The sequence below is a fragment of the Cupressus sempervirens genome, chromosome 4 (genome assembly GCF_028749045.1).
Source record: "Cupressus sempervirens isolate cs-2001-9-10 chromosome 4, ASM2874904v1, whole genome shotgun sequence".
NCBI classification, from domain to species: Eukaryota; Viridiplantae; Streptophyta; class Pinopsida; order Cupressales; family Cupressaceae; genus Cupressus; species Cupressus sempervirens.
Window position 1 is genome coordinate 374,244,808 of NC_143121.1, and position 18,211 is coordinate 374,263,018.

Consider the following 18,211-nt stretch of genomic DNA (forward strand, 5'->3'; position numbering starts at 1 on the left):
TAATAATCTATGTCTTGTGTTTTTCTTGAGTCTCCATCATTATCCAAATCAATTATCTCCATCCTCATGTCTCTAACTTGTAAATAATATTGAATGTATATTATTCTATTATGTCTACCAAATTACATATTATAGTCTCATATTCTTTCATATGATATGGACTTATATTTGTTTATTGTTTCATTTAGTTCATTATGATTCTTCATCTTAGTGGTAATGAATATCTCACATTCTATTACAATATCTTACATCCTACTACATTTGCAACTACATGATGTTCTAATGATTTGTTGTTCCTTTTTCCCAAACACTTATGATTACGCGATCTTTTATAATACATCCAATTTGGTGTAATCAGTACCTTCCACAAGAATGATAGTATTCTAATGGATTGGGAGATGATCTCTTTTAGTTGTAACTAGCGTGCATCCTTTTTGTCACTTCATGTATAATGTTCATTATCTATTAAAAGAAGTCAAATGATTGTTCTCATACATCCCATGGTCTGCAATGGCAAAAAATGGATCTTTTTCAAGCCAAAAAAATATATATATCCTCCTTATAGAGTATCATCTATTATATTGTCTAATCAGAATTGGTTATTCAATGTGTGTTCCTTGCAACAATTCATTGCATTTCCCTTAAAGATAGTTCATTACCTTTTGTAAAATCCTCTATGTAAAGTAACCTCTACATATAATGTAGTAGCTAGCTTCTTATGAAAGGATCTCTCTCCAATTAGATTGATATTTTTTTCATTCCCAATCAGTATTTAATAATGTGTCACTCTTTGACTAATATTTCTTGCATATGAATAATTATCCATTGAATCTTATTGGACCTACTTGGATCTAAGGACTTGATATACACATATATCCAACCCACTAATATGAATCACTTAAAATGGATATCCTCCTTTGCCATGGAATAAAATCTATTTATACATCTCATGTATGGTTATTTTTGTCCCTATATGTTAGCCATAGTTTATTGTTTGTTGTTAGTGAAAGATCTCTTTCCGTAGAATAACTTTAGACATTTCGGTAAGTAGGGATTAATCCAAGAGAAGAGATGATTGATCCATTCTTGAAGAAAGCATTTTTTTAATTTAATGAAACCAATTCAATTTATTTTGAAGGAGCAAATGTGTTTAACTTGGAGTAATGAAACAATCAGGTTAGAAATGGAGGACCCCATCCCCAAGGAAAATATCAACAATAATACCCTAGCGAGGTTTGAGCTTTGATGGAAAAAAAAAATCAACACCTCAACCATCACACTATGCCAATATTGGTAAAAGTAATTCCAATCTCAATCTCAATAACTTAGCAGATTATTTTTTTAGCTAGCATTCCAATTCTAGATGCAACATTCTAAATAAATAAGTTTCTAAGAAAGTTTGAACATCTTCATACCTTTAAGGGGAGTTGGATCTGACCACCAAGGATTTATTTAGTCCAAAAAGTTTGGATCATAGAACCACATATTTTTAATTTAAATGGGCTCTTCTGTGCAGGGGAATCATCATTAACATTGAGTGAAATTAGAAAATGTTCTTATCCAAAAATTGATGAGTTCTTACTCTTCACTTTCCAAATTCTATTCATCCAACTATGAGAGACAAGAAAGGTATCTAAGTGTTTAGCAAAGTTTCTATAATCCAAATTATTTTTATTTCAATTGTAGTGACCCTTCTTTAGAATCAAATCAACTAGTGGTCATCTTCCCACCATAGGGGCCATCATAGTATGTTGTACCTCTAGCCCCATTGCATGATAAAACTTTGTCTTCTTGTCTCTAGACACAACCTCCTTAAAGAATAATTGATTATTGACTAGCATAGACCCGTCTTTAACCAAATAGGACTCTTATAACTCTCTATACCTTCTAGAAAATAGTAATAATAGTAGCTAATATAGTTTAGGCATCTTGCTTCATTAAAATTGTTAGGAATGAGCTTTTATGAATAGTAGTAGCTCCCATGCCTATGTGAAGTAAGTATTCAAGAGCTATATTGAGATGATTTTCATTAAATCATATAATATATACATTTATTTCAAGTGAGTGCAACACACACACACATCACAAAATATAACAAGGATCAAATCATTTATATTCTCCACCAATTGTATTGCAAATTTTCAAGCTTTGATATGTTTCTAGCATTTACAAGCTGCCCCAAAAAATAAAAAAGACCTTTTTCACTAGATCATATGATCCTTACAATTGGAGAAAGAAAGGCTCATGTACATATCTTTTTTTTTATTCATTTCATGCCCAAAGTATTAGATTGTTAGATTCTTCTAAGGACATTTTGTATTTGGGACCTTATAAACAAATTTGGACCTTGTAATATGAAAAATATTAAGTATGTCTATTAAAATGCACTTGATTACATTTACTTCACTAGCTAGGTTATTCAGTGCTTAATATAGTGCTAATCTATATCTATGAAGTTAACCATGAAGTTAATTTTTTACTAAATAAAAAAATTCTAATTAATTTTACAAAAATTTGAACACTTATGCATTTTTTAGGGCTTGTTGAGCTCCTTTTTTTTAGGGCTAATACTTCTAGTGTCAATACAAATTTGATTCTTCACTCTTGCTCTTCTAGTGCCAAGAGAGACCACACTTGACAATATGAACCTAGAACAAAATAAGGAGACAATGTAATTTACAAGTATGATAGTGGCTACTACAAATATAAGGTAAGCCATATAATTTGTATGTAAGAGAAGTAGATCATTGTAATGTAATGGTACTATATTACAAATATGTATTGGAAATTTTATCTGCATTTTGAGTCCATGTTTATCAGTGTAGTTGTGCTTAAAAGATTATGGAAAACATTTTAATTTCCTCATGCTACTACATTTTATTTCACTAATTTTTGCAATTTTCATTAGAGTACAAACTATAAGGAAAATGAATGGCAACATCTAAAACCTCTAACTTTATATGTTAAGAAACAACAACTCGTCGGCCATAATCCAATGAAATGTCAATTAGCAAAACGTATGTGTATGTGTGTGCATGCATACCAATTCACTATGTGAATTGATATAAACTCACAAACATACATTGATATGATCCACTCTTTTACAAAACTCTTTGTGATTTTCCCTGAAATAAATTTGATCGAACTAAGGATGAATATTTGATTATCTTTCTCTTAGAATCAAGTTGCAAACTCTTGATTATTTTGATCTTGAATACATCGATCAAATGATGATATTTTCACATCAAATCGAGAGGCTTAATGTATGTTTCACATTAACATGCCCATTAAACATAGGGCTTGATGGTTAATCATACTTGATTATAATTGGGCCATTTAATTAGTTAACTTTAGACATTGTGTCTCTTCAATGAGACTCTTCACCCAAGTGACATGTATGTTCATACATAAGCCTTTTGAGCTCTATATTTATATTGATTGATTGAATGAGGAAACACTTTGAAATTAAATAAATGTTCTCTCCATGCAAATTGGCAATAGCAAAGCAGTCAACCTCTCAAACACTCAGATTGAAATCTTGAATATTATAACTCCTTTAATACTTGATAGAAGGATTTACATAAACAAATTTAGTAATTATGTTCTTCATATTTGTTCATACTAGTTTCATAATTTGATTGTAAGTTTGCAAACATAACATGGTATTAGAGCCAAGTTAAGAAGATCCATTAGTTGGATTAGTTGCTACATGCTTGAGAGAAGTGACCATCCATGAAAGATTCATGATCATTTATTGCATCACACGAAACACAACAACAAAGTCAAGTAATAACATCAATATAATGGAGAACAAGATAGTTGTGAACTAATATCAAGACCTAAAATTGCAAAATACAATATCAAAGGATTGAGGTTTGAGGTTAAAATAATAAAATAACAATCACGAGCTTGTGGAAGTTATTGATATCATGAGTACATCATGAGTGTGCTCCTATTTGGTTGGGAATTAGTGTTAAGTTTCAGGATTTGCACCCTTTACTGAACCCGAAAAGTTCAGTAATCCTTACTTAACATGGGATTCATTTCACTATGTAAGACTAAACAATGAAATGAAACCTCCAGATTCTAGGCTGGCTCCTATCAAATCCTTCAATGGTAATCTCTAAAACTCAATGAAAACTTGAGGGAAAAGGGGGAAGAAATCACTTAAAACAAACCCAAAACCTAAAGTTTAAACTAAGAAGGTGATACACTAGAAGTTATTATGAAGACCCGAATACACTTGACAGAGAGGATTATATAGCTCTAAGAAATACATAAAGCACGACTTCCTGTAAAGGCTTGCACAAATAATTTATAATGAGGTTTCAGTACTGAAACTACAAAAAGGAGGATGAACTAATACCTCACTTTGATTGATTTCACATAAGAACACATATTATAACCTGTAAGAAAACTTACTTTTCTACATAAAGGTGTTGGAATGAGACAGAAAGACAAGGAATACTGAAAACATTCACAAGTTATCCTATCAAATCATTCGAAATTACACACAGAATTTGCAGAAAGAAAGAAAGCTTAATAATGAACACCCAAAATAGCATAATCACCCTTGCTGTCACTTGTATTGTATCTCCAAAAATGAATTACAGATTTTGCAAATATAGTCTAGGACTCAGAAGTAGTCATAGAAACTCTATGCATAAAATCAAAACCCCTACAAAATGAGCCTTCAACTCATACTTATGCATTTTTTTCACCCAACTGCATTCTCCCAAGCCATAAATGCTGGGTCAGATTCTACCGTTAAGGCCAAACCTTGAGTCTCTGAAAAGACTTCAAAAGGTGTACAAAAAGCCTATAAGTCCTACCTCCTCAAATATCATCATTAATAACTTCATAACTGCAGCTATATCTCCAAGCAAACTCCAAAAGTCTCCAAAATGTAATAACTCCTCAACTGCAATCCTTCTAGACACTTCTAGATTAACTTTCTGAATTAATACCATGACATATGTATTGACTCATTTCTCCTTTTGCATTTGAAATAGGAAAATACTTTAAATGATTTATAATTTCATCATTTAAAGATTCCATTTACAAGAATATTTATGCAAAAGAGAAATAATGGAAATAAAAACTCTTCCTCCCTCTTTTATTTATTTATTTAATTTTTTCCTTGCATTTAAAATAGGAAATAATATTTAATGATTTATAATTTGATCATTTAAATATTATTCCTTTACAATTATATAATTAATGCAAAAGAAAAAGAAAATATTCGCTTATTTGCATATTAACAAAAGCATTTCTGCATCTATAGTGTGTATTCATGAAATTTTGTTAGCTGAAACAAATTGGGTGTATAGCAGTGACTACAATCTAATAAAAAGGTGAATATTGATGGCTTTATCTTCATTGTTAACAGTTGTGTTTCTCCACTTAATGTAGTTGGCTTTCCTTAGACTAAAATGAACTTGTGTTGGAAGAGTTCTCCCTTTCTTCAGCTCATATTGAGCAGCACAATGTCTTTTTCATTTATTTGTGCTCTTTGCATCATAGATGATCAAAAAAAAGTTGAAAATAACTATTTTTATCACCATTGGTTTGGCATTTGTTCATGTTGTACTCTATTTTAACTTGTATTGGTCTTCATTTCTTCTTGCTCAGCATGCTGTTCGAAAATCAGATCTATTATTATTCTTTCATACTGTTTAGAAATCTTTAGCTCTTATGCCTATATATTTGCTGGTATCTTTATTACTGTATTGTTGTAGCATATTCCTTTTCTTTCATTCTGTGGCTAGACTACAAACTGCTGTCAGTGTAGGTTGTATTCTCAGGTTTAAACGGTAACTCAGTTTGATAAGTTATTCTTTCACGTTTGATTTTTCATATTTGTGCATGAGTAATTTCTTTGTTCTTTTACTGATATATATGAAATACCTCCATCATACTTCACACAAAGATCCAGTTTATAAAACTCAGTAGGGGAAGGCCTCTGATAATACTCCCATTGTTCCCAAGTTTCATTAAGAGCAAATGTTGACAAAATGAATTCCAAAGCATTGCCCAATTTTGAGCTTAGTCCCAAATTTTCAGTATCTATTCCACATCCACAATAAAGACCACAAACCATATGCCTTCTTGCTTTCTCCATTTTTGTTTGTGAATAATAATTTGTTTGTTAAAGTAATGCTAATTTGTTGTTTCAGAATTTGTGGTATTTCATCATGATATTGATCATTTCTTCTTTGTTGTAATCTTTTCTATCCTATTGTTTATCTTATGAGGTTCGAGCATGGGCTCATGACACTCACAAATGACTTTATTTCTTTCAGCACTAGAATTTAATATCACTGTTTACTTTCTTTCATGATGAAATGCATCGATAGATAGAATATGTAGTCATAGAGATAGGTAGTCATTGCTTAGATCCTTCAGGATCTAACATTAGTTGCTTTTATGTTTTTGCAGATGCTGGAGATCATGGAGCTCGGAGCTGGATGAGTGTGGCAGGGAGAAAAATCATAACCAGTCAAAGCAACAGGCAATGACTGGTTATCTCTATTCCTATTTCTTTCATGTATATATTTATATGTTCGTGTATTTCTTGATGAAAGAAAATTAACTAGTTATCCTCACAACTTGTGTGAGATATTCTCTATTTAGCACATTAATTCATTTCATATTTTGTAAAAATGAAAATTGTACATATCAGTTGATGATCTATACAATGAACATTGTATCTCTTTTGCTCATGATTTCATATATGATTGCAAAATGATGAAAATGAATGGAAAATGAATGATTTCTTTTGCAACTCTTTCTATGATGTTACTTGAAGTAAAATTTAGCATGTGTAAAATTTTGGTAACAATTAGTGTTGGGACTATTTTCTCTATATCACATAAGGTTCATGTTGAGAGGGAATTAAAATGTTCAATCTACTTATTTTGAAAGGGAATGATTATTCACAACCAATAATGCACGAAATCTTAAATATTTTAAAGAGAACATTAGTAGTTTTCATTATCTATAGAATCTTACAAGCATTAAGAAGAGATCACAATTGTAACAAGTGAATTGTGAGCTTTCTATAAACAGATAATGATGGTCAAATGAAATCAGCTTGCCATTAACTATATTAAGATAGAGATATTGTAGATTATGTGAAAAACCAATGACAGTATCATATGAAGCTATGAAATTGATAGTTGCAGCCATATAGTTTAGTATATAAAGGCTCAAGTAGGTTGATGATTTCATTATATGGTTACAAGGTGATCATAATTCATTGTTCATGCTTGTATTATGGTTTGTGCATTATGGCCATGATTTTAGTCCCCTATATTTTTCAAACTTCTAAGATTAGGGTTGAGTCAATGTGATGTCATGTCTATGTCTAGATTACCCTTAAGGAACTTATCTTCTCATCTATCCCTTTTGTGTGCACCTAGGTGGGCATTCAAAATCAATCTAATGCATTTGTTCATATTAGGTGATTAGGAAAGGGAGGGTAAGTCTATGCATTTCCTAGATGAGAGGGAAGTTGGTTTGAAACCCTAATACTTTGATCAAGTGTTCATGGTGAAGATAAGATGCATTCAAAAGAGAGATTACACTAGATTTAGAGTAGATGGCGACTAAAAGCATTTGGATTCAAGCTCAAGACCAAGATGTAGATCACAGGAACATCATGGAAACCAAAGAAGTCAAACTGAATGTAGGAGAAGTAGATAAATCCTTAGAAATGGTGAAGGAACCTAGTCAAAGGTGGTATGGTTCTCTTTGAAATCCAATCAATGGATTATATTTAATCTGTGCATCTACATTTCAAAGTTGACAAGTCAAATGGCTTAGAGATTAAGTCTAGATCGTCAGGAGAAGACCAAATCAACGGATGGTGTTTTAAGATGGAATTATAATAGCCCTTAGAGATGCATCTTCCCAACCATCAGATCTTAGTAGATCAACACTTATCACACGTTCATTGGTGATTAAAGGTAACCTAGAGTTAACATGGTGAAGTAGCAAAAGCTAGTGATTACATCGTCGCAGGGAGTTAAAGATGACTTGAGGTTAGTATCACGACAAAGCGAAAAGTATGTGTTTGCATCTTCACAAAGAGTTAAGAATAACCTATGGTTAAAGTAGCTAAGCAAAAAAAATCTTGTGTTCACATATTTACAAGGTTAGTTGATGAGTTAAGATTTCAAGTTGTAAAGTGGCAATAAAGAGACAAAGCAGTAAAGTTTGAATAGTCGCATCATCACGAACAGTGTAAGTTAATCATGAGTTAAGGTTGCAAAGCAACAAAAGCTAAAGATTGTATCATTGTAGATGTTAATGCAGTTAAGGGACTTCAAGTTGTGAAGTTTTGAAGTGAAGAAATTGTCAATCAAAATAGTGATCACAACATCATAAGAGATAAAGATGTTAAGTGATTAACAGTTGTGAAGAAGTAATGTTGTTAGATTTGAGAGATTTTGCTACTTTGTAGGTTTGAAATAACAATTAGTTTTAATATTGTGAAGGTATGAACACAGTTAGTATGCACTCATCACTACTTTACTACAGTTAGTAAAAGGAGGCACTAAACAATTGTGAAGTGGAAAATAAGAGGAATCGCAAGGTCACAGGCTAAAAAGTATTTAAGACATTCCAAAATGTGAAAAGGTGAAAAACATTTGATAGTTAAAGAAATAAGTTTTTGTATCATCACACTATTAAGCCATGAATGAAGATGTTAGGTTGCAAAATGAAATAATAGTTAGTGAATCACATCATTGCATCAAGTAAAAGTATCACATGAATGACAATTGTGAAGAAGCAATAAGGATTAAGAGGAAAGGATTGCTAGGTTTTAATCATGATCTTTGTTTTAAGATAGACGTCAAGAATTCAAACTTGCAGTAACCATTGAGATATGAAATACAAGTGTTGGCACCAAGGTGATTGTTACGGATCAGAGAGGAATATGAACCATTTTTAGGGTTTCTTATCATTTTTGCTTTTCTTTCTCTAATGTATTGAATTATAATTGATGATTATTGGATTTTTGAGCAATTCAAGTGCTTCGTTAATGTAACTAATGAATCTATAACTAGCCTAGAACCCCAACAGGGGGCCTATATATGTAATTTTCTAAGTTAATAGAAAGGATTGAAAATTTACCCTACTATTCTTCCCCCATAGTAGAGATTATTGAGTGAGACTCAAAGGGTTGTGGCGAGGGATTTGATGATGTCTAGTTACTATTTTTTCTATCATTGTCTCTTGTTTGTCAAGCTAACATGCATGTAGGTTGGTCTTTCTGGAATTGTAGGACAAGTATTTGTGAAGCTATTAGTAGTTGGGATAATTAGAGTGTTAGTGTAGTATTAGTATTATCGGTAGTCAAAGTGCTATCTTTCATAGGTATTTCTACTCTTTTCCAGAGCTACATAACATCTTGCATTTGTGATGTGAAGTTAGGATTGAAGTGTGTTGGGAGTTTTCCACTGGGTAACCTTCACTAGTTAGAGAGCCACTTAAGGCCATGGATGTTCTTCTTCCATTATGTTTCCTTGCATTCAATAGCATTAGATGCATTTAGGAGTAGAGTTAGTGTTAGACCTAAAACCTTGCATAGGTTGCTTATGTTTATGAGCAACATGGTTAGACTCTTTTGCTCTTAGGTGAAGAGCATGCCCCTAGTTACCCTTTTGATCACATTAAAACATCATTCTAAGTATATATTACATATAGGGGAGCTGTACCCTTTAATTCAGGGATTAGTGACATAGGAGTGCACTAATCCAATATGTTGTAGATAGCTTGTTTCTCACAATCTTGGGCATAAGGAGTCAAGGTAAAGCCAATTCAAGGTGAGGGACAAATTTTTTACCAACATGTGTGACTTAGGAAGTGGTACCATAGTCACTCTGAACTTGAAGTACTAGGCAAATAATTCAAAAACATATATTTCTCAATCAAATAAAACTTAAATCGATTATACAAGTAGTATGATCATGAGCTATGACATTATTGAATATGAAAGGATTAGGTTTCCATGATATTATGAGCTAATCCTATTGAACAAATCAAATTTCATTTTCTTTTTCTTTTTATTTTTAATCATTTGCATTAGTCAAAATTTTGACCAACATTCAATGATAGCTTCAACAAAACTGGCGCAAATGTATGGCATCCTCATCAAAAATAATTTTGCATTGGTTAAAATTTTGACCAACATTCAATGATAATTTGGACCAAACTGGTGTGGAATGTATGACATCCTCCTCAAAAATAATGTTGCATTGGTCATAATTTTGACTAAAATTCGATGATAGTTTCGACCAAACTAGCATCAAACATATTGAATCCTCGTCAAACTTAATTTTGTATTAGTTAAAATTTTGACCACTATTCGACACATAGCAAGCCATTTTTTTGGCTTCATTTTTTTTACCAAACGTCATTCAAAATTTTGACCAAATTGATCAATCCTCTAAGTTTTGACCAAAATACTTCGACGAGACTTTTGGTCAAAATTGTGACCAATGTCTGTGGAAAATTTGATGAATTGGCATAAAAAAATGAGGATAATTTGACTAGTGTTGATTTCTATTTCTAATTCATTATATATTATTTTTAATAATTTGCACAGACAATAGGGATTTAGTAAGTAGTTGGCTACATTTTAAACATCATCTCTAACAACATGGTGTATGAGTAAAACTTGGTGTCTAGTATTTGTCATTCACTACTATAAATATTTATGTAGAAAAGTTTTAAGGCAAATTAAAAAAATAAATAATAGGTTTTGTGTGATGGGTAATGTCAAATTTGAATGCTAAGAATTTCTTAACAATGACATATCTACATAAGCCTCTTTAGAATTTTTTTATCAAGCTCAAACATGAAGGTATTACAAATTTGATCTCCCCCTTCTATGTTTTTTTAGAAGGAACATATTTAAAATATTAAAATAAACATTTCATCATAAAGTATTTAACATCATTCTAGTGATAAATTTAATTGAAAATTAATGTAGGATTTTTATTTGTTAATTTATGGTACTTTCTCCAAAATAATATATTAAATCTGATGATTAAGTCCTTTTAATAAGTGACTGTGCAAGCATTCAATCAACTGGGAATGTGTAATTTTGCCTTTATAGAAAAACTAAATACTATCAAATGAATTGGCAATATGATTATTACTTTGTCTTACAACCTATCTTTTGCATAATACAATCTCTCAACTTGCACAAGCTTACTACTCAAAGTGAGTAATGAATTCTCAATTATTTTCCTCATTCATTTCTTAAAACTTATGCAAGTTTCTCTTTCCCAATATTCCACATTTCAAGGTCAGAACATAGTTCAAACAAATAGTAGAATTTTAAGTGTAAAAACTATACGACTTAAACAATTCCAACATGTGTGAATAGAGTTATATAGACTAACACTGCAATTTGGTTTTCTTCCATAAGGTCTTGGTAGAATAGCAGAGTAAATGATCCCTCACATGTTTGTTATTCAAGGTTAGTAATGAATTTCTATAGACCACCCCAATTAAAATTTTAAGAATTTTTTTCTATATTTCCCCTCCAAGAATGAGAATTGCATGTTACGTTAATTAAAATTAGCTTATATTTGTTATTTTTCCTATTTAAGATTCACATTCTTCATTTAGCACATATTTAAATAATTTCCAATACAATTTTTCTTAGGCTGATAAACTAATTCTAGAAAATTATTGCAAATGCCACTGGAAACAAACCAAATTTTTTAGAAAGTTTGATTATAGTAGAAACATAAAAATCACGAGACCAACCATAAATGTTATCAATTGACAAGTCTTTGGACAATGCATATTGTTCTCAAATTAACTTATTCAGTTAAAAAGTTGGTGATTACTTGGTTCATTGTAAATATACACCTAATGAACTACATAATGGACCTATCAATCATTTCTTGCATTGCCTTCAAAATGGTTATCCTACATCTTTGAGCATTTTAGAACATGAATTACACCAAACAATGCTTTGCAATTTTCATAAGGTACATGACAATAATACATATTTATGCAGAGTGAGGCTTTTAGCAATAGAGGCCAATACCAATAATGTTGTTGGGCTTTGGGGTAACACATTTTGCATGCAGTGGTTAACATGTTGGTAGGATATACCCATATGAATTTGGTCGTTGACATGAAGAACACCCTAGTTTCATCTCAATAAGGTTTATGTCATCCTAGAATATCAATTCTTTTCCATGATGCAAATCTAACTATCAAACATTATGAGCTTATATTTTAAAGGGTATATAGAATTCCATACAAAACATTTAATCAAAATTCACAATTCTACATTATAATTTTGACTATATGGAGTACAATTGCAAATGCATTTGATACATTTGGACTTTGTCAACTTAGTACATTTTCTTCCGCACATAGTCGAAGCGTGTTTTTGTTGTGCCTCTACGCGTTGATGAATGGCATGATGCAATATTTAGACAATTGTGCAAAATAAATGTGCATTTTCATGTTTTTGAATGTTTGAGCGGCTTATTACACTAGACAACAATTACAATCACTCATTTCTTATATTAGAATGTTGTAAAAAGAATGAAAATTTGAAGGATCTAATTTTTTCTTACCACTTTTTTCTTACATATTTCATACACAAATTTAAATGTATGGAAAGTATATCAATAACTAAAATCAAGGTATATCACAACTGCATAGGAATGTGAAAAGAATGTATTGACTAAATTATCTTTGAAGACAACTTAGGCCATTACCATTATGAACCTCTTCATAAAAAACAACAATTATTACATGGTATGCATACAAAAAAACTTACTTTTGTACAAGTCAATGCAATTACATCTACATTTGCATCACCTCCAACACTCAAACAAAATCCCAAATAGTTACTAATGATATAGACCATTCAATCAAATAATTGTAGTCAATCAAATGATATTATTTCATGGACTATTGTGACAAATAATATAGTTGCTACACCTAAAACAAGCTGATTAACTCAAAGGATTAGATATTTTCCCAACAATAGTCGAAAGCCCCATGCTCACTATAAAGTCTAAAAACTACAATTTGCGATAAAAATAGCCAAGAAAAAAGCATAGAAAACAAAAAAATGGCTAAAACAAACTATATTGCAAGTCAGGTAAGAACAAATGCTCAAAGAATTACAAATTCAACTACTACAAACTTGAAATCCCCTCACTCATTGTAATGCTTGAAAGATACATACATAGTAGACATGACAAAAGATATAACCAATAAATAAATTCTGTAAATAATGAACATTGTAAATTTGTCAAGAACAAGTTTACAGAGAAATATATTTATAACTACTACAAAATAGAAAGCTCAAACAATCTCAAATGCTAAATCTATAATAGATGCACATTCTCGACCTAAAAGTCAAATAATAAAGAAGAAACAATGATCTACCAAAAAAAAAATGCAATAAAAAATCTATCAAAATATACATGCAAAGAATCAATGACACACACCCTTAATGAAGCTTTATTTGTGAAATGATTCATTTTTATAAAATATTCACAAAATAGGGATTGCATTTGTTGAGGTTTTATCTTTGCTTTCCATTATAACCAACAAAAATAGAATTGAAATAGGGTTGTTCATTTGCAAATAGTATATAAGATCTACTCAAATATGGAAAAGTCTCTTATTTTACTGCACAATGGAAAATAAGATGCAACATGCAAATAGATGACATTTATGCATTGACTTCTCTAGAAAAAAGACTCATACAATTGCTTATTTTTTGGGGACAAATAAGACAATTAGGATATAAACATCATAAAATGGCTTAAATAACATAGTCGTCAATGTTCCTATAGGCTTTGATAAGCTATAACAAGCATTACCTTGACATATAGATGAAACTAGAACAATTGTAGTTAAGCTAAAATGAAAGCTACAATACAAAAATGCTTATGCATAAAGTAGTGTTAGGCCTACTTGTGTAATGAATGATTTGATGACTTTATCAAAAATTTCAATGTGTACAAAAGATAACATCTTCGTATACAAATATTAAGAAACTTTCCCTCAAGTAAAAATTAATATATACATATAGATGTTGAAGTGGAAATAGAAATATGTGATAGCAATACTAAACTTAATGATGATTTCATAGTTGAATAACCCATTCATTAGTTTAATGAACCAATTCAATCAAAGACCTTGATATAACTATAATTAAAATACAACCTAAAAAGTGTTTAAGCCTCTTGGCATTTTATATGGATTTGTTGACAATTTTACATTATTAAAAAGCTATCATTTCAAAAGATAGTAAATTGGGAGCTCATGCATAAAGACAATGACTTTACAAAACACATCATTAAAATTATTGTCCACAAAATTAAAAACTAAAAATTTATATTCAAAGGATATGGCTAGTCCTATAAATTTGGAGAAAATATTGGGATCTCTATTAGGATTTAGATTATTAAGGAGTATCAATGCATCTCTGAACAATTTACAATGATAAGACAATTATGACCTCTACATTTCTTTGTAACATTGTAAAGTGTTGAGCACTCTTGGGAACCAAAATGAAAAGCATTTGAACACGCACACACACGTGCACACACGTGCACACACACACACACACACACACACACACACACACACACACACACACACAGAGAGAGAGAGAGAGAGAGAGAGAGAGAGAGAGAGAGAGACCACAATGAGACTATAAAAGATAAGGATTTTGATTTTGATCATTTTAAAATAATATATAGTTAATTGCAGTTGTTGTACTTTATAGGGTCAACAAATATTGTAATTATGACCTCTACTTTTATTTGTAACATTGTAAAGTGTTGAGCACTCTTGGGAACCAAAATGAAAAGCATTGGAACACATGCGCATGTGCACGTGCGTGCACACACACACATAATGAGCACTCTTGGGAACCAAAATGAAAAGCATTGGAAAACACACACACACACACACGCAAAAATACTCCAACCACGATGAAACTATAAAAGATAAGGATTTAGACTTTGATCATTTTATAAAAAATATAGTTATTTGTAGTTGTTGTACTTTATAGGGTCAAAAAAAATTTTAAAATGATGCTAAAAATTTATTATCTATTTGGCAAAGTGTTGAAATACTTATTTTTCGCAAAGTTCCAAAACTGAAGAAATTGACATGTACATTTTATGTTATGGGAAAAAAAATATGCAATTATATATGAAAATGCAAAAATTATAAGATAGAATTTTATTTGTCAAATATATTTTATATGTGATTCTTAATTGCTTTATGCAAACCTTGTCAATATGAAAACACATCATCGTATAAGGACCTCTAGAAAATATAAAACATTCAACTATTTATTTAGTTTTCATTTTCCTCCCATGATCTAAGAACAAAAATAGTAGAGCCCTTGTCATCTTTTCATACTCCTATAGAAGATAGAGTAATAAGTTTCTTAAAGCAATTAGATAATAAGCACTTACAGAAGAAATTACATTTGACAATTTCTTGCATGAATGAATTTGATTACATTGCAATGTTACAATCAACATTGTCAAGGAGAATTGTGTAATGTCTCGTTTAAGGCATTTTCTTAATTGATTCTTATTTCTATAAGTTTTCATAATAATCCATATGATATCTTTCTCAAAAGTTGATATATATATATATATATATATATATATATGGTATTACATAGAGACATGTCTTTTCATAATATAATAATTGTATTATATTGATTATGTAATTATATTAATAACAAAATATATTATATTCATATGTAGATTATATAGATTATATGAGTTTAATTTTATAAATATTGATAACATAACATATATTATATTAATAATAATATTAGTAATATCATTATTCTTAATAGTATATTTGCTTTATATATTATTTATAATAATATTTAATTCTCAATTATATTATAATATTATCCTTGAATATGTCCATTTCATAATATAACCCATTTAGGTACATTATAAAATTATTATTGTTATTTGATATTATTTATAATCAAAAAAATTATTTGTTATAATTATTATATATCTCATAGATTATTATATATATTATCATTATATATATTATATTTAAATATATCAAGATATATGTATTAATTGATTTTATATCTATATTTATCTCATATTATTATTATTATTTAACTCATATTTTCTATTAAAATCTATTCTATAATTGGGAACATCACAGTCCTCCCCTCTCAAAATTTGCTTGTCCTCAAGCAAAGACAACTTATAAAACTATCTACATGTAATGTTAATATCCATAAAAGTATGATGTAAGAAAATATAAGCATATATTGAATATAAACATTGATAAATAAATACACAAAGCAAGCACAAAGTAGACACATGAATGCATGAAAACACAAAGCATACATGATGTAGACAGATGATGCATGAAGGCACAAAGCATACATGATGTAGACACATCATACATTCTTTATTGATACTCTATAATTTATTTTTCGCAATGAAGTAGGGTAAAGGGAATGATTTATAAAATATACTTCCCCAGTATGCTTTTTGATCATGGATCATGCAAGCACAAATAATTATTAGCATGTACATGTATATAATCACTCCAAAGAAAAGTTGAGTTATGATAAATTAGTTCTAAACCAATATCCTACGAAGCCCAAGAGTGAAACTTTGGCCCCCTTAGCCTTAATGGAAGAGATCAATCATCCAATGAGGTGGTCTACTTGGCAGATTCTTAACTAGATTAAGTTGACATGATGTCAAATTTTTTCTTAACTTGACCAATCTAAGCCCAAGAGCGAAACTTTGGCCCCCTTGGCCCTGATGGAAATATTCTATCATTTCATCAAGGTGGTCTACTTAGATGTCCATCTTAACATTATTTTTCCAATCTAAGCCCAAGAGCGAAACTTTAGCCCTCTTGGCCCTGATGGAAGCACTTTAGCATCCATCAAGGTGATCTACTTAGATGGTAATCTTTTCCTTCTTAAATATCCTACCTAAGCCCAAGAGCGAAACTTTGGCCCTCTCGGCCTTGATGGCAGCACTTGACATCCATCAAGGTGGTCTACTTAGGAAGTAATTTGATTCACTAATTTATAATTTTCAATCGAAAAATGTTAAATATTGTATTCTTATAATGTCAAAATATATTCAAAATAAATAAATATAAAATGGTTTGTATCTATATTCAAGTCAATAATAAAATATCCTTTACAATTCTATGTTAACTAGCATTATACTAATATCTTATAACCTTTATAATAACATCTCTTATAAAAAAAAAAATTTATCAATAATGTAAAAGAAAAATAACATAATAAATATATTAGCTAAAAGTTAGCCTTCTTGTTTAATAAAATATATTAGCTTTTAAAAAAATCACCTACCTCGCATAATGGGCTCCACATTTTGATTGGTGGATGTGATCTTTTCTTTTTTGTTGAGATTGTACTATCATCCTTCTTCAGGGTCTTTGTTCTCTTAGGAAATAGACATATCCTCACTCTCCAAAATCTTATTTTATATTAATGCAATATTGATTGTGCATCATTGGTACCAATATTTGATATGCCAATTTTCCTAACTTGTTTGTCTTCGTGAAATATCAACCTCTAGTATAATTTCCCTCCTATGAATAAATTTATTTAACCAATGATTCTGAATTAATGTTTTAATCTTGCTTCCTCACCCTTATTTTATATTTACATATTATTCTATGTTCCATAGTGAATACTTCTTCCTTAGAAACATCAAATACTATACGTAAGTATTAATCTTCCATCCAATATTAGAGATCGATGCTTCAATATGCTTCACTATAGAATATATCAATTCCTTATGTTGACAAGCATCAGACTTTTCCTTTTGCTTCAAGTCTCGAATATTACAATTTCATTCAATCATTCTGATCTTCATGATATTGATGAGATGACTCTTTTATAAGAAGAAAAACTTCTCATTTTAACTTAAATTGCAGTTATTCAACATTACGTTTTGCGGCTCTTGTATCCCACACCCACTTGCGAGCCTATACCATGGAAATATGTAACCCCATTTTTTTGGTTTGAAGCAAGTTGTGCGCTTACTTTTTCTAAGACATCTCAAAGATGGGCCCCATTTCTGTCAGCGAGATTGAATTTCTTTGGTGATGTCTCATGTTTTGACGGGTTTACCCTCTTTTAGGGGAGGTTTTTTCCACTATGTAG